General features: G+C 46.1%; 1 long non-coding RNA gene across 1 annotated transcript in view; it reads left to right on the forward strand.

Moving 5' to 3' along the window:
• LOC135013772 (uncharacterized) overlaps nt 1–4,319 on the forward strand; it is a 40,148-nt gene extending 35,829 nt beyond the window's left edge. The window contains exons 2-3 of the long non-coding RNA XR_010212391.1: nt 2,564–2,715; nt 4,019–4,319. This is a non-coding gene — a long non-coding RNA (uncharacterized LOC135013772). The remainder of the gene's footprint in view (nt 1–2,563; nt 2,716–4,018) is intronic.
• The last annotated feature ends 19,408 nt before the right edge of the window (nt 4,320–23,727 follow it).

The following is a 23,727-nucleotide window of genomic DNA, read 5'->3' on the forward strand; positions in this document are numbered from 1 at the left end:
AGAACAGTGACGGGGCAGAGGTCATAAGACAAGGACAGGGGGGACAGGACAGAACAGAGAGGATGGGAGAATGGGCTGACAGGGTCAGGGCAGATGGACAAAGGTGACAGGGTAGGAAATAGGTGACAGGGACAGGACAGTGATGGCAGAACAAAAGGCAAGGCAGGATAGAGATGACATGGAAAGGGCTAGAACGCAGGTATCAGGACCAGGACAGATGGGGCAAGGACACGACCGAACAGAGGGGACAGGAGAGAGGAGTGACAGGAATACAATATGGTGACAGGACAAGGTCAGAGTGGATAAGGACAGGACATAGGGGACAGGAGAGAAGAGTGACAGGAACACAATATGGTTTTGTATAACCAGCAAGTGTGGCAGTATCTGGACATTGCTGCTATCTGTTTCCAACGAGCAAGAGAAAATAAAGGGTGAGGCTTGCAAAGGATGGCATATCCTGTGAGGTCACAACCCTTGTACGGGTGCCCCTTTAACGGGTGCGAGCGCAAGCACGCACCCACCCATCCTGCCACCCCCATCTCACAAAACGCAGTCATAAGTTTTATAAACAAAGCTACTAGCATTACTAATGTAGGGCATATGTGTCAGGTGCATTATTGTGAGGAATTATGTGTACTATGGGCATTACTAATGTGGGGCATATGTGTAAGAAGCATTACTGTGTGGAATTATGTGTATTATGGGCATTACTGTGTGGCATTATGCAGGGTTGAGCTGGCCCACAGGGTAACCCTCCGGTGGGCCGCATTGCCCGAGTGTTGCTGGGTCAGATGCAGAACTAGCGGCGGTGCTAGGAGGCATCAGACAAAATTTTGCCTAGGGCATCAAAATGGGATAGGGCCGGCTCTGAGCAAGTACCTGAGATCATTTGCTTATCTCCGACATAAGGGACACATCCTATTAGCAACAGTACTTTACAATGATGTGGGGTCAGGTCAGTGACTGGTGAGGCATTGTCTGTTCGTCCCCCCAAAAACAAACAAACCACAGGGTTCCCCTTTTTAAAGCAAAATCAGCACCAGGCTGAACCAGCCAGGGGGATAATGCCATAGCAGGGGAGACACTCAGTATGGGGTACGCTGCCATAACATTAAACACCCCCCAAACCAGTGAGCCCAAAGCTGGAATTCCTCAGAAAGTAGGGACCCCAAAAATTAAAATGGAGTCCCCCCTCCTGAGCAACAACCAGCTGAAAGCCCAGTGCTATGCCCCACACACCCCTGGTGGCGATGCGTGTGCAGTTCATGGTAGTACAATATTGTTCTTTACAGGCAGTCTACAGGTCCCAGCAAGCCTGCCCCAGCATGCCAGCACATGGAGAACCATAAGTGCCAGCATGCCCGGACACTAAGGGCCCGCTGGCACCTGTAGTCTGCCTGTAAAGAAAATATTAAAATAAAAACACAACACCTAATGGTTTAATAGTTTATTATACTGCATCTTCACCTGGGGGCGGCGGCCTTTAAGCTCTTTTTCATGGCTGCCGCCTCCCCAGGGCTTCCTGCTCCCTCCACGCTGGCGGACTGACAGCCACTGTCTCGCCGCTGGCTTATATAAGCCAGTTGAGGGGGCGGGGTGATGACGCTGAGGCGCCATTTTTGAAATGGGTACCTGGCTATCCGCTGCCGAACTCAAAATGGTTGGCAGAGAATGGATCCTCTCAGATCCAGGTCTGCCGCCAGCCATACTTTCTCCGCCAGGTCCCACCGCCAAGAATGCCCACAGCCTCCGCCGTATCGCGCTGCTGCATGTGCCTGCTGGCCAGTGGATCAAGTAGATCCACTGTTCCAATCACATCTGCGGGACTAACAGGGGCGTGCTTTCATGTGGGCTGAATGCACGCCCCTGTCATTGAGGCACATGTACTGGTGATGTTTTTCTGTGATTTTTCATTTGGCTTTTACAGCCCATGGCTTGGCCCCGCCCCCCGCTTCCCGAATTGTATTATTGTCAGCGGGAGGTACCTCTCCAGCTACCTCCTATCCCTAAATGCAGGCATATTCCCAGGGAGAAATGTTTACAATAATTCAAAGACGACATCTATGTCACAGAATCTGTGTTATAAATATATTCTTTGTATTATTTTAATCATTATGACAGGGGAAGCACTGCCTCCCCTGACTGCACGTCCCTGAGGGCACTGCAATCACACCAGTAACAGCAAGGAGTGCAGGCACAGCTGGACTGCCCATCTGGCACTTCTGGCAAATGCCAGAAGGGCCAATGGGCTGGAGGGCCGGTCTGGTTCCACAGAGAACCGGGAAGGCCACACGCAGTGCAGCCTCCAGCTCTCTGGTCTGGCCACTCCTCCGCCTCCCCTCCCGTCTCCATAGAATAAACTTGATACCATTGCTGCACTTGGGCATCCATCATCCTTGTACCTACAGAGGCAAGGGGGCTGTTTTTACTACACATCTTTCACCTGTGCTGGACAAGTAGAATGCTGACATGGTCCCCCTTACAGAGATAGTCATATAAGTGCCCAGCATGTGTATTGCAGATTGTGCTAGTGTTCTGTGACAGCTCTTAATGTTGTTTTCAGAAGTGTTTGTCTGGCTGGCCATTACATGCAGCATTATCCAGAAAGATGACCAAGGGACCACATGCTGAGATAGCGGAGTTCAGGCGCAGCATGGAGAGGCAGCAGAAGGAAGCGCTAAGACTGGTGGGACCAATCTCTAGCTGACCTACAGTGTAAGGACCAGAGGCTTTGGAAGTACTATGCTGTATGCATGAACATATATACAGTAGCAGGTCACACTAGATTAGGGTTGTACATCGAACGGGTCACCATCGTTACTTGCCATTGATGGCAGGTAGCCTTCAGTTGGAAAACATTGATGTTTTCAGTCATCTATGTTTTGGGGATTTACCCAAATGCATAGGTAGAACCGTGAGACAAAAATGTTCTCAGCAAAGTCTGGGCTACATTTTTGGTCCACTGATACTACTTTTTATTGACTGAAAATCTCTTGTTTCAGTGATTTGTGGGAGGTATATATCTACTAGTATTTTTTATTTTTATTTTTTTTGGTACAACATTTTTTATGAAGGCATTACTTCATGTTACAAAGAAGGTTGCACTCTCAAGGAACAAGTACATATTAAAAGCGGCACATGACAATAGAATATTGAAACAGAAGATCATGAATAACAACATCATATACAATGCGCAGTCCCAGTAACATCATTCCAGAGAAAGTGCAAAACAGATTATATAACAAGTGACCTGCTAGTCCATCTAACGCAGAGATATGAGGAGGCTGGGGCCCCAAAGTGGGAGGATCTTTAGTTATCCATGATTGCAAGATGGCTTTGCGTGCAGCTGCACTGATTGCCATCTGCAACCTTTTACACCCCTTTGTGATTCTCTGCCCAGCCGGAATTATCCCAAAAATCGCCCACTCTGCCGTGAAGGGGATGAAGTTTATCAAGCACTCCATAGCAAACTGTCGTACCTGTAGCCAAAAACGGCAGAGCAGGGGGCATAAACAGAAGCAATGATATAGGTCGGCCCTTGGGGCACAACATTTCAGACAGCTGTCCGAATCTGTCCTCCCCGCCTTGTATTGCCTATATGGGCAGTAGTAAGCTCTGTGAACTATATTATAAAACATCTCTTGATATTGTGCTGAGGGCAGTAGTTTGCAAGAATGCAGCAAACTTTTCAATAGTGCCTCACAAGTTAACCCAGGAAAATCTGATAGCCATTTTTGTATTCCCAAGGTTGATCGAGAGTGATCTATTTGAGTGGTTAGTTTTTTGTAATGTATAGAGAGGGCTTTTTTCGCGGCCGGTGGGGTCCGTAAAAGGGTATCTAGGTCATTATTCAAGTCCGCCCCTAATAAAGTTCTAAGTACCTGGCTGGTATAGTGCTGCAACTGAAGAAATGCTAATGGATAACTGTGTAGAAATGGATACATTTCCTTTGACTGAGCATACAGTATGTGAGTGGTTTTCCGGTTTCTTTGTTAACCATGTGTCCTACAACCCTCAGGCCTTCGTTATGAAATATCGTGTATGGGAAACCCGCCTCCCCACGCTGGAAGTCCGGATTGCCTAAAAATCTCAGGTACAAGGAGCTGTGGTTCCCTAAATTCCCGGAACGTCTAAGAGAGTGCCAGAGGCGATAAACCGACCACAGAAGGGGATTATCCTTCAGTGCCTGATCGCACTCCGCCTCTATACAGTGGAGGAAATTGACCAAACTCTTGGTTTTTATGAATTGCGCCTCTAGTTGGGTGTTTGCATAAGTATCTGCATCATCTAACCAGTCTCTCAGAAACATCAATAAAGATGCTTGGTTATAAAGTGACACGTTTTGAAAATTAATTCCGCCATTGGATTTTGGTTGTTGCAATTTGTACACAGCAATGCGTGGCTTTTTTCCTTTCCATATTAATTGCCTAAACAATTTGGTTATGTGCGTGAGATCTGCTCTACTGAGCAGTACAGGGAGAGATTGTAAAATGTATAATAGTCGGGGAAATGTACACATTTTTATTAAATTAGCCCTCCCTAAATATGAGAGCGTTAGGTGTTGCCATCCTTCCAATTCTTTCGTAATTGAGGTTATCGCCTCTTTCACGTTGAACCTGTATAGATCTGAAGGGTACTTCGGAAGTTTAATGCCTAAATATATGGCCCATTTTATAGGTATCTGTGTCCCCCACCTCGGGCATTTTACCCCATGTTTCAAAAAAGCCCTATAGATTTCGAAAGATTAACCTGAAAACCTGAAACTTTTCCAAACTTGTCTAACAGATCCAAAATGTCTTGTAGTGAGTCTTTGGGGTTCCCGATATACATAAGCACGTCGTCAGCGAATGCTGACAGTTTTATCTCTTTGTCGCCAATAGGGATACCCGCATAGGTCGTTGAGTCTTGCAGTATTCTAAAGAGGGGGTCTATAGAAAGATTAAAGAGAAGGGGCGACAGAGGGCAACCCTGTCTTGTTTCCCTGTGCATAGTAATCCGAGGACCCCGCCTGGCATTAACCAACAAAGAGGTCTTCGGATTAGTATACAGGTATTTAATAATGCCTATAAAACTATCACTAAATCCTCTGCAATCCAATATACTAAACAAGTGAGGCCAAGATACTGTGTCAAAGGCCTTGTGTGTGTCAAGGCTTAAAAGCATGTGCTCTGCCTCAGGGGTGTTTCCTGACGCCACTGTTGCGGTGCGAATGACTTTAACCGACTGGTGACCCCATACAAAACCAAATTGATGGTCCATCAATAATTCTGGAAGGATCATCTGTAATCTATTCGAGAAGATTTTTGTGAAAATGTTAAAATCAGAGTTTAAGAGGGAAATGGGTCTATATGAATCCGCTAACAGTGGGTCCTTGTCAGGTTTAGGGATCAAAGTAATGAACGCCTGTGAAAACGACAGATAATTGGGGTGTTCTCGATAAATTTTGTTATAGAGTTCCATTAGTGTCAGTATCAGTTCTTGCTGCAGTATTTTGTAATATGTCCCAGTGAACCCATCAGGTCCCGGTGATTTATTCGGTTGCAAAGAAGATATGACTGCTCTAATTTCGTCTTCCCGAATATCCCCATCAAACATTTCTTGTTGTTCTGAACTAAGTGTAGGCAAATTAGCCATGGACATAAAATCCCTCTGTAATTCCTACTGGGGGGAGATAGGATTATATAGTTCAGTATAAAAATTGCTTAGGTGTGACAGTATATCAGCTGCCTTGGTATAAGTTTTATTCTGGGCGGTATCTTTTAGGGCCGTAATAAGGGAGAGCTTTTTCCTTGCTTTCGACATAGTGGCCAGCAACTTCCCAGTTTTGTTTCCCCACTTGTAGTAATGGAACTTAGAGTAGTCTAGACGCTGTTGCGCCTGAGCTGTCAAAAAGGCATCGAGTAGCTGTTTGTCTCGTAAGTATGTCTCCAAATGGTCCTCGGAAGGGTTATTTGTATACGCATTAAAACTATGGGACATAGCTGCATGTAACTCATGGTATTTTTTTGTGTTGTCTTTTAGTTTCTTCGCTACATATCCGATTATATGACCGCGCAACACTGCCTGTGACGTCTCCCAGAACAGCACCGAGTTATCCCAATGCTCTATATTATCGTCCACAAAGTTAGTCCAAGAGTGCAGTAGGAATTTCTTAAAATCCTCTGAGGTAGACAAGTAGTCCGGGAAACGCCATAGGCAGTCCACACCCACATGGGAACCAGTATATATCTCCAATCCCACAGGCGCGTGGCCCGATATAATAATGTCGTCTAGAGTAGCTCTTTTGATCTGATCTAGAAAATGGTCTGCTAACAATATATAGTCTATCCGGGACAATGAACCATGCACCCTAGATAAGTGGCTATACGTTCTATCAGTCTGATGCAATAGGCGCCACGGGTCACTCAGGCGCAAAGCTTCTTTCGTTTCCTGAATGTATTTCCAGCATGGGGAGGATGGCCTCGAGACGTGGGATGACTTATCTAATGCGGGATCGGCCACCGTATTAAAATCCACACCCACCACCAGGGCATAATTAACCCTGCTCGCCAAGACCTGAGTGAGCCTGCGCAAAAATTCTCCTGTTGCCACATTTGGTGCATATAAATTAACTAGCGTAAACTTTTTACCCTCAATCAATGTATCTAATATTAAATAGCAGCCCTCGGGATCCGCTATCAAGTGTAAGATTTCATATCTCAAGCGCCTGTGGAATACAATTGCCACCCCTCTAGATTTAGAAGAGTAAGAGGCTTGTATACACTCCGCTATCCAGGGGCCACGCAAAGTAGAGTCATATCCTTGACTCCAATGAGTCTCCTGTAGAAAGACTATAGAGGGATGTTTCCTACGGAGGTGGGTAAGAATTTTTTTCCTCTTAATCGGGGGATTTAGTCCCCCCACATTCCAGGATAATATGGAACAATGGGAGTTATCCCTGACACCAGGGGCACTATCAATATCAATCGCCATTAGTTAAAGAAATAGGAGAGAAACTGCACCGTCCCATGGGCACAAAAAAAAAATATTTCCACATCTAGAAGGGATCTTGGGTGGGTCCTAAAAACAAAGAGCCCCAAGCCCCAGCCAACCCCCCCCCCCCAGCCGCGCATCTCCGCGTCCCGAATATGATAACAGGGCAGGTCACCTTACTGTAAAATTGAAATTGAAGCAATACATCAACATTTTTCATATATATATTTAAGTCTGGCCCGTCTAACAGGCCCAAAATAAACAACTGAGGATCCCCAACGCTGTAACATCAAAAACATGAACCATAGCAAGGTTACATACAATTTACAAAATATCATCAATATAAAACTGAAACAAACAAGTAGTGTAGCCGTATAAGAAGACTCAGTAACAAGGGCCCGAAGGCATGTTCTGCTAACTCTCAGGAATCCCGCCCACCAATACCTCAGCATCATGGTCGGCAATAATGGTGAGGGTAGATTCCCCCATACGCAAAGCCAAAACACCCCTTCCATATAAATGCTCTCGTATGTCATGGAAAGCCCAATTAATCAATTCTCGTCACTAGCATTAGAACGAGCTGGTGAAGGCGGGTTATTTCTCAAGAAATGTGATTTCGCTTGCTGGGGGTCAGTAAACAACTGGGTATGGCCATTGTCAATCACCCTCAATTTGGCTGGATAGAGCAGAGCAAACTTTATCTTTTTGTTCACCAAGAATTTACAGACCTCTGAAAAAGCCTTGCGTTTTTGAGAAACCATGACCGAAAAGTCCTGGAACACTAAGATTTTCTGGCCTTCCACTCTAAGTTCAGGCACTGCGCGATATGCCTGTAATACCCTCTCTTTATCCCTATAATCGAGGAATTTAGCAATAGTCGGTCTGGGTTGTGCACCCCTGTCCCTGCGTGCTGCACCCAACCTGTGTGCTCTTGCCACCAGCCGCGGGGGGGTCCGTATCTGGGAATTCCAACGCTACCGGAATAAGAGTGCTAACGTAAGCTTGCAGCTGGGCATCCGATACTGACTCAGGAATGCCTATAAAGCGCAAATTGCATCTGCTATTTCTATTTTCTAAATCATCAAGTTTCTCCATCAGAACGTGGATAGTTTGAGACTTTATACCCCTTTTCCACCTGAGTACCGTGTCCGATCCGGGATGTTTAACCCGGCTATAACCCGTGTCGGCCCCCCTGTTTCCACTGCACATCGACACAAGTTATTCCCATGTCGGATCTGTTTCCACCTAACCCGGGTAAGCTCTGTAAAAGCCTATTGATGTCATTACAAATGGACTTTTTACTGTCTCATCAAGATGATGTCATCAAAAGGACCAAAAGGGAGGGGTGGGGCCTGCTCACAGCATTGCAGCAATGGACGCCGGTGCAGTAGCTGTGTCTAGCATGGAGTCGCAGACTGATTGCAGTTTACTGCTGCTTATTTCTGCTACAGACAGCTTGATGCAGCTTCTCACCTTGTGCTACCTACTGCTGAGCTGGAGAAGGAGGGCTCAATTCTTTGCAGAGAGGGCTACCTATTGACGCAAATATTTGTAAAGGAGGAGAGCGCTTATATCATCCACTGTTATTTCTCTCATACCAATGAACTCTACACCAAGCCGAAGAATGTGGGTGAGAGATCGCAGACATGGAGAAGCATTCATGCAGACCATTCTAGCATATCAGGAGGAGCAGTGGATGGAAAACTTCAGGATGTCTCGCGCTACATTCGAGTATGTTTTGGAACTACTGTCCCCCGCAATAACCATGCAGACCACCAGGTTCCGGAAGCCCATTGAGCCAGCCAGGAGATTAGCGATTGCTCTCTGGTGGTATGCTACCCCTGGAGAGTATCCACAGTTTCCAGTTTATTTGGAGTAGGGATTGGCACGGTCTGCAAGATTGTCTACCAGGTCACGCGGGCATTGCTGGATACCATGTACCATCGCTTTATTTCCTTGCCACAAGGACAGCGGCTAGATGCGACTATAAAAGGATTTAAGATGCGTGGCTACCCACAGTGTGCTGGTGCCATAGATGGGACCCACATCCCCATCATCGCCCCCCGTGACAACTCAGCAGACTATTACAATCGTAAGGGTTGGCATTCCATTGTTCTGCAAGCTGTAGTGGACCACAAATACTGGTAAGCACTGTTTCACTAATGTGTTTGAAATAGGCTTAGGCTGTTTTATGATAATGCATAAACTGTAATTTACCTTTATTTTTAGTTTCACAGATGTCTTCATAGGGTGGTCCGGACGGTCATATGATGCAAGGGTTCTCGCCAACTCTGATCTTTATGGTATTGCTGAGGACAAGCTTGGTGGATGGCTTTTCCCTCGAGAGGTAAGATTATTTACTACTTAAGCTAATGTTCGCCCATAAACCAATAGTCAAGTTTTACTCCTGTAATAATATTAATGTTTTATTAACAGAAATCGGTGATCGTACATGGTGTGGACATCCCGGTCCACCTCATTGGTGATGCAGCATACCCATTACAGCGCTGGCTAATGAAGGGCTAGACCCAGCATGTTCACTTATCTCCCGAACAGACATCATATACCCATGCCCTAAGTTCGGCCCGTATGGCAGTGGAGAATGCGTTTGGGCTTTTAAAAGGACGCTGGTGCTGCCTCATGAAGAGGAATGATGTGGACTTGAAAATAATGCCAGATATAGTAGCAGCCTGCTGCATTCTCCATAACATATGTGAGATTCAAAAGGAAAACGTTCTCCTCGAGTGGAATGTACATGATCATGGGGCGGGGGTCACTGAACATGATGCACCAGGCTTGGTGGGGGGGCATGACGCTGCCAGCGAGTGCATAAGGGCCACCATTGCAGCTAATCTTCAAACAATGTTGCAGTAGAGAAGACAGACAAGTTTTTGTGTGCAAACATTTTTTGTTTCTTTTGTTTTTCAGTTATAAAAATTTTGTTCAAAAGTTATAAGTTATTATATGTTTTCTTTTAAACAGTTGGCACACATTTTCTGAGGTAACAATATAAAATATTTAAGTGCAAACATGACACTGTAAAATTCCACATAACGCAAGGGGTCTTCAACATGTGTCCCTCCAGCTGTTGTGGAACTACATGTACCAGCATGTCTTGCTATGTATTTCCACAACAGCTAGAGGGCCACATGGTGAAGACACCTGCCCTGAGGTAACAATGTAAAAGAGTAAAGTGCAAACAGGGCACTCTGTAAAAAAAACCCTAATGTTTGGTTTGGCAGGTATCAGGGTAGCCCCATTATTTGGATCACACTGCCGCACATTTTCTGAGGTAACAATATAAAATATTTAAGTGCAAACATAACACTCTGTAAAATTCTACATAACGCAAGGGGTCTTCAACATGTGTCCCTCCAGCTGTTGTGGAACTACATGTACCAGCATGTCTTGCTATGTATTTCCACAACAGCTAGATGGCCACATGGTGAAGACACCTGCCCTGACGTAACAATGTAAAAGAGTAAAGTGCAAACAGGGCACTCTGTAAAAAAAACCCTAATGTTTGGTTTGGCAGGTATCAGGGTAGCCCCAATATTTGGATCACACTGCCGCACATTTTCTGAGGTAACAATATAAAATATTTAAGGCCAAACATAATACTCTGTAAAATTCCACATAACGCAAGGTGTCTTCAACTTGTGTCCCTCCAGCTGTTGTGGAACTACATGTACCAGCATGTCTTGCTATGTATTTCCACAACAGCTAGAGGGCCACATGGTGAAGACACCTGCCCTGAGGTAAATGTTTGGTTTGGCAGGTATCAGGGTAGCCCCAATATTTGGATCACACTGCCGCACATTTTCTGAGGTAACAATATAAAAGGTAGCCCCAATATCTGGATCCCACTGCCCATTTTCTGAGGTAACAATATAAAATTATAAAAGTTTAAAGTGCCAACAGGGCACTCTGTAAAATAAAAATAATGTTTGGATTTGTAGGTATCAGGGTTGAGGATACAGTGCAAACAGAACCTTAAAACACAAACATTGTTTAATCACCCGCTGCTCTAAGGCAGTTGTCTATATACCCGATATTCTGAGGATTGCGGGATTTGTGTTGGGGAATTTGAGGGAGGCTCATAGTTGTATGGATCATATGGGTGCTGTGGGTAGGCTGTGTCTTGCTGTTGTGCTTGTGTGGTATTCCCTATGGTACGTGCAAACGTGCGTTCAAAAAATGTCATCTGCCTATCATGCATGGTCATTAACTGCGTCATAAAAGTTTGATGCATTTCCTTTTCTGACGCAAGAAATCTCTCAAGCCGTGCATCTTCCTGGGCATTGAGCTCACTATCCGCCTCACGCAGGTGATCCACGATAATGGACGTCATTGCTCTGACTGTTTGTTCTGTTTTGTTTAGTTTCTTTTTCCGCTGTGGAACGTTGTAGACTGTGAAGGGGATGAAACAGAATGTAAGCAACAATATAAAAATAGCAGTGGTAGCATATACGTGTTTGTGGCCTTCTCCCACCTGCACACTAGCTATACTCTGCAACATTACCATGATTCTATTAAAAAATAGCAGTGGTAGCATATACGTGTTTGTGGCCTTCTCCCACCTGCACACTAGCTATACTCTGCAACATTACCATGCCTTTACATAGATTCTGTATAGGGACTGCTGCAACTGTATTTGTAATGGTAATACTTACTATTTGAGCGCAAAGTCGTGGTCTTGGGGGGTTGCGACGTCTCCGCCTGAGACTGTGGTACGTCCTCAATAGTGGCACTGATGGAATCATCATTGACGGTCGAGTCTTCGAAACTGCTGTCCGATATCAGCAGCGGGGATGATGAGCTGCTTTGTGAGCTGGGAAGGCTGTGCTGTGTTTCGTCACAGTCCTCGTCGACTGACATCTGGCGACTGGCAGAGCTGGATGACGATAGTGCTATGGGATTTGTTATCGCAGTTTTGCCGAAGACACTATAGCATAGGTCATAATATGCCCATTCCATACGCCCAGCACCACTTTTCTTGCGGTTATGGTCGTGTACTTTGGTGAATTGTCTGCGTAGTGCCTTAAATTTGTTAACGACTTGTTGCTGGGTTTTTTGCATACCCCTTTCTGCCAGCATAAGGGATATGTTCTTGTAGACGATAGCATCCTTAACTGTTCCAGTCACCTGCCTTCTAATTTCTTCCTCTCCCCGAATATTAAGCAGCTCTTTGATCTCTGTGTCTGACCAGGTATGGGTAGCCATGTTGCTGTGCTGGAGCTTCTGCTGCTGTATAGTGTCTGTTTGTTTGGAAGCTGCTGGAATAAAAATATCTATATGTGCCCAGCGTGACTTCAGAGTGTTTTGTTTGCAAGCTGCCTCAATGCCTGCATGTGCCAGGCATAGTGTTGTTTGCAAGCTGCTGCAATAGATGTGCACAGCGATTTGCATCCGTGTTTGTTTGCAAGCTGCTACGGTGCCTGCATGTGCCCAGCGTGTCTCCCAGGGATGACATCATCTTCCTGTGCCCCAGAAGCACCAATCAGCGTCTCAGAGCGTTACTCGGGTCTGAAAACACGGGTAATGACCGTTTCCACTGCACACTTACCCGGGTCATTACCGTGTTCTACCCAGGTAGCTATCCGGGTAGGATTCCCGGGTCACTCAACCCGTGTTGACCCGTTTCCACCTACTAAAAACCCGTGTCAATGCGCGCCCCCGTGCAAAAACACGGGTAAAAAAAGCTAGTGGAAAAGGGGTATTAGTTGCAAGCTCCTGTTGCAAAACATGTATGGAATCCTCGTTGTCACTGGTTCTCTGTTCTAAAGTGTCGATCCTAGCTGTGTTTGCTTCTATCTTAGCCAAAGAGGTGTCCAGCCTAGCATGTAAATCCTCAAACTTTTTATCTATGAGAGGCATTAGCATATTAATAACCTCCTTGGCAGTTTCAACTGGCGAAGGAAATGTAATCTTGCGAGGATATGACTGGGAAGCAGACTCCTCCCCTCGGGATGATGGAGAGGGAGGATTTGGGGGATGGGATGCATTTACCTTTTGGGCAGTTTGACGTTTAAACGCCGATTTCGCATTAGAAGAAAGTATGTCTGTTGAGGAATTTTGATGTTTTTCTAAAAATTTGTCCATAACACCATGGACCAAAATAGGAAGGAGAAGCAGGACGAGCTCACCTGCACTACTAGGTGGAGTACCCTATAAAAATGTGTTATAGTCTTACTAAAGTGTGCAAATTAGACCTTGTAGTTTACATGAACACCTACATTTCACATTAGATATCGAATTGTCAAAGAGCGGTACCTTGTAGAAGATATGAAGCAAAAGAGGGATAAATCGCTTCTCTCCTGAACACCACAAGGACCACAGGTAATTCAATACATCAGCAGAGGTACCTTATTAGAGCAAAACATACTTCGGACACAAAAATCATAACACTTGCAATTAGTACGTATAATCCTAATTCCGGAGCTCCATACAATAAAGAGTGTAAGAGGTATACAGTACGTGTCAAAGTAAGGTTAGGTAATATTTAAACGACAGGCAACAAGAAAAATATACAACCTTACTATAAGGTGGCTCCGCAGTCTCTTATAAGAAAATCTTCTAACTCCTGAAAAGAAAACCTAGAAACCGGGAACCAATGAATAAAAGTTCCTGTGGTATATATAAATGTTGCGAGGAAAAGAAGCCCAGTAGAAGTCCAGTTCAAAAGGGCACCTGAAGTGTCCTCAATAAATCAAACGACCTGTTCACTAAAGGAAGGTGCTGGGCTATCCAGCAATCCCCTGCAAGCACAATAGAGACAGTTCAGGGATAAGTCTTGAATCCAGATGAATAACTGTAGCCTCACCCGTCCAAGCAGTGATCTGAGTGAGGATATGACTGTTCCCCTGTGCCGCGAAAGCACGCTTGCAGATATGTGTAGGGAGAAAACTAATATCAGAGCAGAAGGGAAGATGGAATGGGCAGGGAAGAAAGGTGGTGGGGAAATGGGAAACACAGCAGGGGGGTACGGAGCCAAGTATAAGGGGAGAAAAAAGCTAGAGGTTGTTAGTAAAGGAAAAAAGAGGGGGGTAGACAGTGCACACAGTATTAGTACCTGGGGGGGAGGGAGCATGTCATCTCATGCAGGCCAGCAGTAGCCGCAGCGACAATGTGACAGTGGGGCACAAGCCACAGGATGGAAAGGGTTTCAGGGTCTCCACACGGACTGTCCAGGCAAGAGCCAATCCTCCGTGGGAAATGGAGCGTAGTCTGTGGCCGCAGTGCAGCAGGTCCCCAGGCTTCGTTGGGAGAAGCTAGAGTGTCAGCCTTTGCAATGAAGCTGTGGCACTGCTGTGACAGAGGCTGTAGAAATCACAGGATGGAGAGGGGTCCAGAGTCGCCACACTATCAGCAGAACGGGCGATCCAGGCAGGAGTAGATCCACCTCGTTTGATGGAGCGCACTGTGTGATTTGATAGCACCGGGTCCCCAGGCTATGAAGGGAGAAGACAGAATATCAGCCGCCGCCCAGATGTCGGTCTGCCGGGTCAGGGGCACTGTGAACCCCGCGGGCAGACTAAGGAGCGCTGTCGTATGTCGGGTCCCCCGCTCTCCAAGCACCCAGTCAGGTGTGCAGGCAGTGTAATGAGCCGGTGGACGTAGGTCAGTCCCGGCGCGCGCCCCGGCCGTCTCACCCGGCACGCCGTAGCCTCGAGCGGCAGCAGGTCTCCGCGTCCGCACACGGACACGGACTGGCTTGGTGAGCGGCAATCCACTTCGGCAGCACGCAGCGGGGGCCACAGGCAGGGGTGAGTGCGCGCCCGTGCAGCTACGAACTCCACAGCAGTGGGGGGTCCCCGCGGCGCCACACAGACAGGAGCGGGTACAAAGTCAGGGAGCGATAACCCTTAGATCAGTGGTGGCAGCACTCGTCCAGTGCCCGCAGCTCATAGCAGTTGGTTATATGTAGAGGCTGATTCGCGCCAACGCCATGTTGGAGGTCATGCTGGCCATCAGATCCGACGGCCTGGGGATATCATTTTCCCGTCAGTGGGTCTCGCAGAAAGGAAGGATTTGGAGGGATTCCCTGTGCAGTCTGGAGGAGCTCAATTAAAAATCGGCCATGCTAGCTGGCCCAGCCCTCGGAAGTCCCAACCTTTATGTTTAATGGAGCTTTGAAAATAATTTTTTCAAACTTCTCTTATTTTTGGTCTAAAAATCTCCGGTTGGCAACCTAGGAAAAATTTAATTTTAGGCTTAAGTCTATGGGTCTACTTAATGTTTGTAAGTAAAGCAAAAAAGCAAGCAAAACCATGTTGCACTGCAGGTGGGGCAGATGTAACATTTGCAGAGAGATTTAGATTTGGTTGGGGTGTGTTCAAACTGAAATCTAAAATGGGTTGCATGCAAAGGCATCCAGTATTTACCCTGCACATAAAAAATATAAATATATTTGCTCCCCTTGCATGGCAACATGGTTTTCTCCAGACACAAAGTTATGTTTGTTTTTTTTTGCTTTACTTACAAACATGAATCAGGCTCTTTATCTGTATGGTACTAACACCTAGCAGTCCGCATAACTAGTGACTTATTTCCTTCTTTATAAGGGCCCTCATTCCGAGTTGATCGGTCGCAAGGCGAATTTAGCAGAGTTACACACGCTAAGCCGCCGCCTACTGGGAGAGAATCTTAGCTTCTTAAAATTGCGACCGATGTATGCGCAATATTGCGATTACTAACTACTTAGCAGTTTCAGAGTAGCTTCAGACTTACTCTGCCTGTGCGATCAGTTCAGTGCTTGTCGTTCCTGGTTGACGAAACAAACACACCCAGCGTTCGCCCAGGCACTCCCACCGTTTCTCCAGCCACTCCTGCGTTTTTTCCGGAAACGGTAGCGTTTTCAGCCACACGCCCCTGAAACACCGTGTTTCCGCCCAGTAACACCCATTTCCTGTCAATCACATTACGATCGCCGGAGCGAAGAAAAAGCCGTGAGTAAAAATACTTTCTTCATAGTAAAGTTACTTGGCGCAGTCGCAGTGCGAACTTTGCGCATGCGTACTAAGCGGATTTTCACTGCGATGCGATGAAAAATACCGAGCGAACAACTCGGAATGAGGGCCAAGGTCAGTAATTTTAAGTACTTAAGCTTCACACACATGGATGTCTGTTATTGCTCAGTACTGCCATCTAATATTGTGATGTATATTTTATATTGTACACATTGTTCACAAAATTTCTTTGTAAACAATATTTGCAGATTTTCCTTCAGGGCTTAACATAAAAATGATGCTGAGGGCTACTAACTTGTGAGCACGCTACGTAAATCTACCCATGGGAGAAGCAGCTGGTCCTCAGAGAGCTACACCTGTAGTTCTCAACGTTTGCCCCTTCGACTATATACATATAGGGGGTAATTCCAAGTTGATCGCAGCAGGAAATTTTTTAGCAATTGGGCAAAACCATGTGCACTGCAAGGGGGGGGGGGGGGGGGCAGATATAACATTTGCAGAGAGAGTTAGATTTGGGTGTGGTGTGTTCAATCTGCAATCTAATTTGCAGTGTAAAAATAAAGCAGCCAGTATTGATCCTGCACAGAAATAAAATAACCCACCCAAATCTAACTCTCTCTGCAAATGTTATATATGCCACACCTGCAGTGCACAAGGTTTTGACCAATTGCTAACTTTCTTGCTGCTGCGATCAACTCAGAATTACCTCCATAGTCATTTTGGACTTGAGGAGCCTGCACACTGCACGCGTCTAGTTTTTCCTTGATTGCGCCTCTCGCTGATGTTGTAAACCTCAGTTTCTTTCTAGGTCACTAAGCTATACAATAGTTAAAACTAGAGATGAGCGCCGGAAATTTTTCGGGTTTTGTGTTTTGGTTTTGGGTTCGGTTCCGCGGCCGTGTTTTGGGTTCGACCGCGTTTTGGCAAAACCTCACCGAATTCTTTTTGTCGGATTCGGGTGTGTTTTGGATTCGGGTGTTTTTTTCAAAAAACCCTAAAAAACAGCTTAAATCATAGAATTTGGGGGTCATTTTGATCCCAAAGTATTATTAACCTCAAAAACCATAATTTACACTCATTTTCAGTCTATTCTGAATACCTCACACCTCACAATATTATTTTTAGTCCTAAAATTTGCACCGAGGTCGCTGTGTGAGTAAGATAAGCGACCCTAGTGGCCGACACAAACACCGGGCCCATCTAGGAGTGGCACTGCAGTGTCACGCAGGATGTCCCTTCCAAAAAACCCTCCCCAAACAGCACATGACGCAAAGAAAAAAAGAGGCGCAATGAGGTAGCTGACTGTGTGAGTAAGATAAGCGACCCTAGTGGCCGACACAAACACCGGGCCCATCTAGGAGTGGCACTGCAGTGTCACGCAGGATGGCCCTTCCAAAAAACCCTCCCCAAACAGCACATGACGCAAAGAAAAAAAGAGGCGCAATGAGGTAGCTGACTGTGTGAGTAAGATAAGCGACCCTAGTGGCCGACACAAACACCGGGCCCATCTAGGAGTGGCACTGCAGTGTCACGCAGGATGGCCCTTCCAAAAAACCCTCCCCAAACAGCACATGACGCAAAGAAAAATAAAAGAAAAAAGAGGTGCAAGATGGAATTGTCCTTGGGCCCTCCCACCCACCCTTATGTTGTATAAACAGGACATGCACACTTTAACCAACCCATCATTTCAGTGACAGGGTCTGCCACACGACTGTGACTGATATGACGGGTTGGTTTGGACCCCCCCCAAAAAAGAAGCAATTAATCTCTCCTTGCACAAACTGGCTCTACAGAGGCAAGATGTCCACCTCATCATCATCCTCCGATATATCACCGTGTACATCCCCCTCCTCACAGATTATCAATTCGTCCCCACTGGAATCCACCATCTCAGCTCCCTGTGTACTTTGTGGAGGCAATTGCTGCTGGTCAATGTCTCCGCGGAGGAATTGATTATAATTCATTTTAATGAACATCATCTTCTCCACATTTTCTGGATGTAACCTCGTACGCCGATTGCTGACAAGGTGAGGGCAACTTAGGTAGAATAAAGCCAGTTTGTGCAAGGGCCTCCAAATTGCCTCTTTTTCCTGCCAGTATAAGTACGGACTGTGTGACGTGCCTACTTGGATGCGGTCACTCATATAATCCTCCACCATTCTTTCAATGTTGAGAGAATCATATGCAGTGACAGTAGACGACATGTCCGTAATCGTTGTCAGGTCCTTCAGTCCGGACCAGATGTCAGCATCAGCAGTCGCTCCAGACTGCCCTGCATCACCGCCAGCGGGTGGGCTCGGAATTCTGAGCCTTTTCCTCGCACCCCCAGTTGCGGGAGAATGTGAAGGAGGAGATGTTGACAGGTCGCGTTCCGCTTGACTTGACAATTTTCTCACCAGCAGGTCTTTCAACCCCAGCAGGCTTGTGTCTGCCGGAAAGAGAGATCCAAGGTAGGTTTTAAATCTAGGATCGAGCACGGTGGCCAAAATGTAGTGCTCTGATTTCAACAGATTGACCACCCGTGAATCCTTGTTAAGCGAATTAAGGGCTCCATCCACAAGTCCCACATGCCTAGCGGAATCGCTCCGTGTTAGCTCCTCCTTCAATGTCTCCAGCTTCTTCTGCAAAAGCCTGATGAGGGGAATGACCTGACTCAGGCTGGCAGTGTCTGAACTGACTTCACGTGTGGCAAGTTCAAAGGGCATCAGAACCTTGCACAACGTTGAAATCATTCTCCACTGCACTTGAGACAGGTGCATTCCACCTCCTATATCGTGCTCAATTGTATAGGCTTGAATGGCCTTTTGCTGCTCCTCCAACCTCTGAAGCATATAGAGGGTTGAATTCCACCTCGTTACCACTTCTTGCTTCAGATGATGGCAGGGCAGGTTCAGCAGTTTTTGGTGGTGCTCCAGTCTTCTGTACGTGGTGCCTGTACGCCGAAAGTGTCCCGCAATTCTTCTGGCCACCGACAGCATCTCTTGCACGCCCCTGTCGTTTTTAAAAAAATTCTGCACCACCAAATTCAAGGTATGTGCAAAACATGGGACGTGCTGGAATTTGCCCATATTTAATGCACACACAATATTGCTGGCGTTGTCCGATGCCACAAATCCACAGGAGAGTCCAATTGGGGTAAGCCATTCTGCGATGATCTTCCTCAGTTGCCGTAAGAGGTTTTTAGCTGTGTGCGTATTCTGGAAAGCGGTGATACAAAGCGTAGCCTGCCTAGGAAAGAGTTGGCGTTTGCGAGATGCTGCTACTGGTGCCGCCGCTGCTGTTCTTGCGGCAGGAGTCCATACATCTACCCAGTGGGCTGTCACAGTCATATAGTCCTGACCCTGCCCTGCTCCACTTGTCCACATGTCCGTGGTTAAGTGGACATTGGGTACAACTGCATTTTTTAGGACACTGGTGAGTCTTTTTCTGACGTCCGTGTACATTCTCGGTATCGCCTGCCTACAGAAGTGGAACCTAGATGGTATTTGGTAACGGGGGCACACTGCCTCAATAAATTGTCTAGTTCCCTGTGAACTAACGGCGGATACCGGACGCACGTCTAACACCAACATAGTTGTCAAGGCCTCAGTTATCCGCTTTGCAGCAGGATGACTGCTGTGATATTTCATCTTCCTCGCAAAGGACTGTTGGACAGTCAATTGCTTACTGGAAGTAGTACAAGTGGGCTTACGACATCCCCTCTGGGATGACCATCGACTCCCAGCAGCAACAACAGCAGCGCCAGCAGCAGTAGGCGTTACACGCAAGGATGCATCGGAGGAATCCCAGGCAGGAGAGGACTCGTCAGAATTGCCAGTGACATGGCCTGCAGGACTATTGGCATTCCTGGGGAAGGAGGAAATTGACACTGAGGGAGTTGGTGGGGTGGTTTGCGTGAGCTTGGTTACAAGAGGAAGGGATTTACTGGTCAGTGGACTGCTTCCGCTGTCGCCCAAAGTTTTTGAACTTGTCACTGACTTATTATGAATGCGCTGCAGGTGACGTATAAGGGAGGATGTTCCGAGGTGGTTAACGTCCTTACCCCTACTTATTACAGCTTGACAAAGGGAACACACGGCTTGACAAATGTTGTCCGCATTTCTGGTGAAATACTTCCACACCGAAGAGCTGATTTTTTGGGTATTTTCACCAGGCATGTCAACGGCCATATTCCCCCCACGGACAACAGGTGTCTCCCCGGGTGCCTGACTTAAACAAACCACCTCACCATCAGAATCCTCCTGGTCAATTTCCTCCCCAGCGCCAGCAACACCCATATCCTCCTCATCCTGGTGTACTTCAACACTGACATCTTCAATCTGACTATCAGGAACTGGACTGCGGGTGCTCCTTCCAGCACTTGCAGGGGGCGTGCAAATGGTGGAAGGCGCATGCTCTTCACGTCCAGTGTTGGGAAGGTCAGGCATCGCAACCGACACAATTGGACTCTCCTTGTGGATTTGGGATTTCGAAGAACGCACAGTTCTTTGCGGTGCTTTTGCCAGCTTGAGTCTTTTCAGTTTTCTAGCGAGAGGCTGAGTGCTTCCATCCTCATGTGAAGCTGAACCACTAGCCATGAACATAGGCCAGGGCCTCAGCCGTTCCTTGCCACTCCGTGTGGTAAATGGCATATTGGCAAGTTTACGCTTCTCCTCCGACAATTTTATTTTAGGTTTTGGAGTCCTTTTTTTACTGATATTTGGTGTTTTGGATTTGACATGCTCTGTACTATGACATTGGGCATCGGCCTTGGCAGACGACGTTGCTGGCATTTCATCGTCTCGGCCATGACTAGTGGCAGCAGCTTCAGCACGAGGTGGAAGTGGATCTTGATCTTTCCCTAATTTTGGAACCTCAACATTTTTGTTCTCCATATTTTAATAGGCACAACTAAAAGGCACCTCAGGTAAACAATGGAGATGGATGGATACTAGTATACAATTATGGATGGACTGCCGAGTGCCGACACAGAGGTAGCTACAGCCGTGGACTATTGTACTGTACTGTGTCTGCTGCTAATATAGACTGGATGATAATGAGATGTAGTATGTATGTATAAAGAAGAAAGAAAAAAAACCACGGGTAGGTGGTATACAATTATGGATGGACTGCCGAGTGCCGACACAGAGGTAGCTACAGCCGTGGACTACTGTACTGTGTCTGCTGCTAATATAGACTGGTTGATAAAGAGATGTAGTATGTATGTATAAAGAAGAAAGAAAAAAAAACCACGGGTAGGTGGTATACAATTATGGATGGACTGCCGAGTGCCGACACAGAGGTAGCTACAGCCGTGGACTACCGTACTGTGTCTACTGCTAATATAGACTGGTTGATAATGAGATGTAGTATGTATAAAGAAGAAAGAAAAAAAAAACCACGGGTAGGTGGTATACAATTATGGACGGACTGCCGAGTGCCGACACAGAGGTAGCTACAGCCGTGGACTACCGTACTGTACTGTGTCTGCTGCTAATATAGACTGGATGATAATGAGATGTAGTATGTATAAAGAAGAAAGAAAAAAAAAACCACGGGTAGGTGGTATACAATTATGGATGGACTGCCGAGTGCCGACACAGAGGTAGCTACAGCCGTGGACTACCGTACTGTGTCTGCTGCTAATATAGACTGGTTGATAATGAGATGTAGTATGTATAAAGAAGAAAGAAAAAAAAACCACGGGTAGGTGGTATACAATTATGGACGGACTGCCGAGTGCCGACACAGAGGTAGCTACAGCCGTGGACTACCGTACTGTACTGTGTCTGCTGCTAATATAGACTGGTTGATAAAGAGATGTAGTATGTATGTATAAAGAAGAAAGAAAAAAAAACCACGGGTAGGTGGTATACAATTATGGATGGACTGCCGAGTGCCGACACAGAGGTAGCTACAGCCGTGGACTACTGTACTGTGTCTGCTGCTAATATAGACTGGTTGATAAAGAGATGTAGTATGTATGTATAAAGAAGAAAGAAAAAAAAACCACGGGTAGGTGGTATACAATTATGGACGGACTGCCGAGTGCCGACACAGAGGTAGCTACAGCCGTGGACTACCGTACTGTACTGTGTCTGCTGCTAATATAGACTGGTTGATAAAGAGATGTAGTATGTATGTATAAAGAAGAAAGAAAAAAAAACCACGGGTAGGTGGTATACAATTATGGATGGACTGCCGAGTGCCGACACAGAGGTAGCTACAGCCGTGGACTACTGTACTGTGTCTGCTGCTAATATAGACTGGTTGATAAAGAGATGTAGTATGTATGTATAAAGAAGAAAGAAAAAAAAACCACGGGTAGGTGGTATACAATTATGGACGGACTGCCGAGTGCCGACACAGAGGTAGCTACAGCCGTGGACTACCGTACTGTACTGTGTCTGCTGCTAATATAGACTGGTTGATAAAGAGATGTAGTATGTATGTATAAAGAAGAAAGAAAAAAAAACCACGGGTAGGTGGTATACAATTATGGATGGACTGCCGAGTGCCGACACAGAGGTAGCTACAGCCGTGGACTACTGTACTGTGTCTGCTGCTAATATAGACTGGTTGATAAAGAGATGTAGTATGTATGTATAAAGAAGAAAGAAAAAAAAACCACGGGTAGGTGGTATACAATTATGGATGGACTGCCGAGTGCCGACACAGAGGTAGCTACAGCCGTGAACTACCGTACTGTGTCTGCTGCGACTGGATGATAAATAATGATATAAAAAATATATATATATCACTACTGCAGCCGGACAGGTATATATTATATAATGACGGACCTGCTGGACACTGTCTGTCAGCAGAATGAGTTTTTTATAGAATAAAAAAAAAAAACACCACACAAGTCACACGACGAGTGTTTAACTTTTTCAGGCAATCACAATATAGTATACTACTAACTATACTGGTGGTCAGTGTGGTCAGGTCACTGGTCAGTCACACTGGCAGTGGCACTCCTGCAGCAAAAGTGTGCACTGTTTAATTTTAATAATATGTACTCCTGGCTCCTGCTATAACCTATAACTGGCACTGCTCCCCAGTCTCCCCCACAATTATAAGCTGTGTGAGCACAGTCAGATATATACATAGATGATGCAGCACACTGGGCTGAGCAGTGCACACAGATATGGTATGTGACTGAGTCACTGTGTATCGTTTTTTTCAGGCAGAGAACGGATTATATTAAATAAAACTGCACTGTCTGGTGGTCACTGTGGTCAGTCACTACTAAACTCTGCACTCTCTACAGTACTCCTAAGCTCCAGTAAATCAAGTGTCTCTGTCTCAAATCAATCTCACTCTCTCTCTTCTAATCTAAATGGAGAGGACGCCAGCCACGTCCTCTCCCTATCAATCTCAATGCACGTGTGAAAATGGCGGCGACGCGCGGCTCCTTATATAGAATCCGAGTCTCGCGAGAATCCGACAGCGTCATGATGACGTTCGGGCGCGCTCGGGTTAACCGAGCAAGGCGGGAAGATCCGAGTCGCTCGGACCCGTGAAAAAAAACATGAAGTTCGGGCGGGTTCGGATTCCGAGGAACCGAACCCGCTCATCTCTAGTTAAAACACGATCAAAATTAATATAATAGTTTTTGCATGATGCCGGAATGAACAAACAAAAATTCAGAAATTATTTTTTTAGTCTCCATAGTTAATAAACAGTCCCTAAGTATATTTCTAAAACAAATTGCTACGTATAGACACAACCCTTACAGTCTTACGATATGTATACATTGCGTAAACAGCAACGGGGAAAACTGTCCCTTTATAAATAAATGTTAATA

The sequence above is a fragment of the Pseudophryne corroboree genome, chromosome 2 (assembly GCF_028390025.1).
Source record: "Pseudophryne corroboree isolate aPseCor3 chromosome 2, aPseCor3.hap2, whole genome shotgun sequence".
NCBI lineage: Eukaryota > Metazoa > Chordata > Amphibia > Anura > Myobatrachidae > Pseudophryne > Pseudophryne corroboree.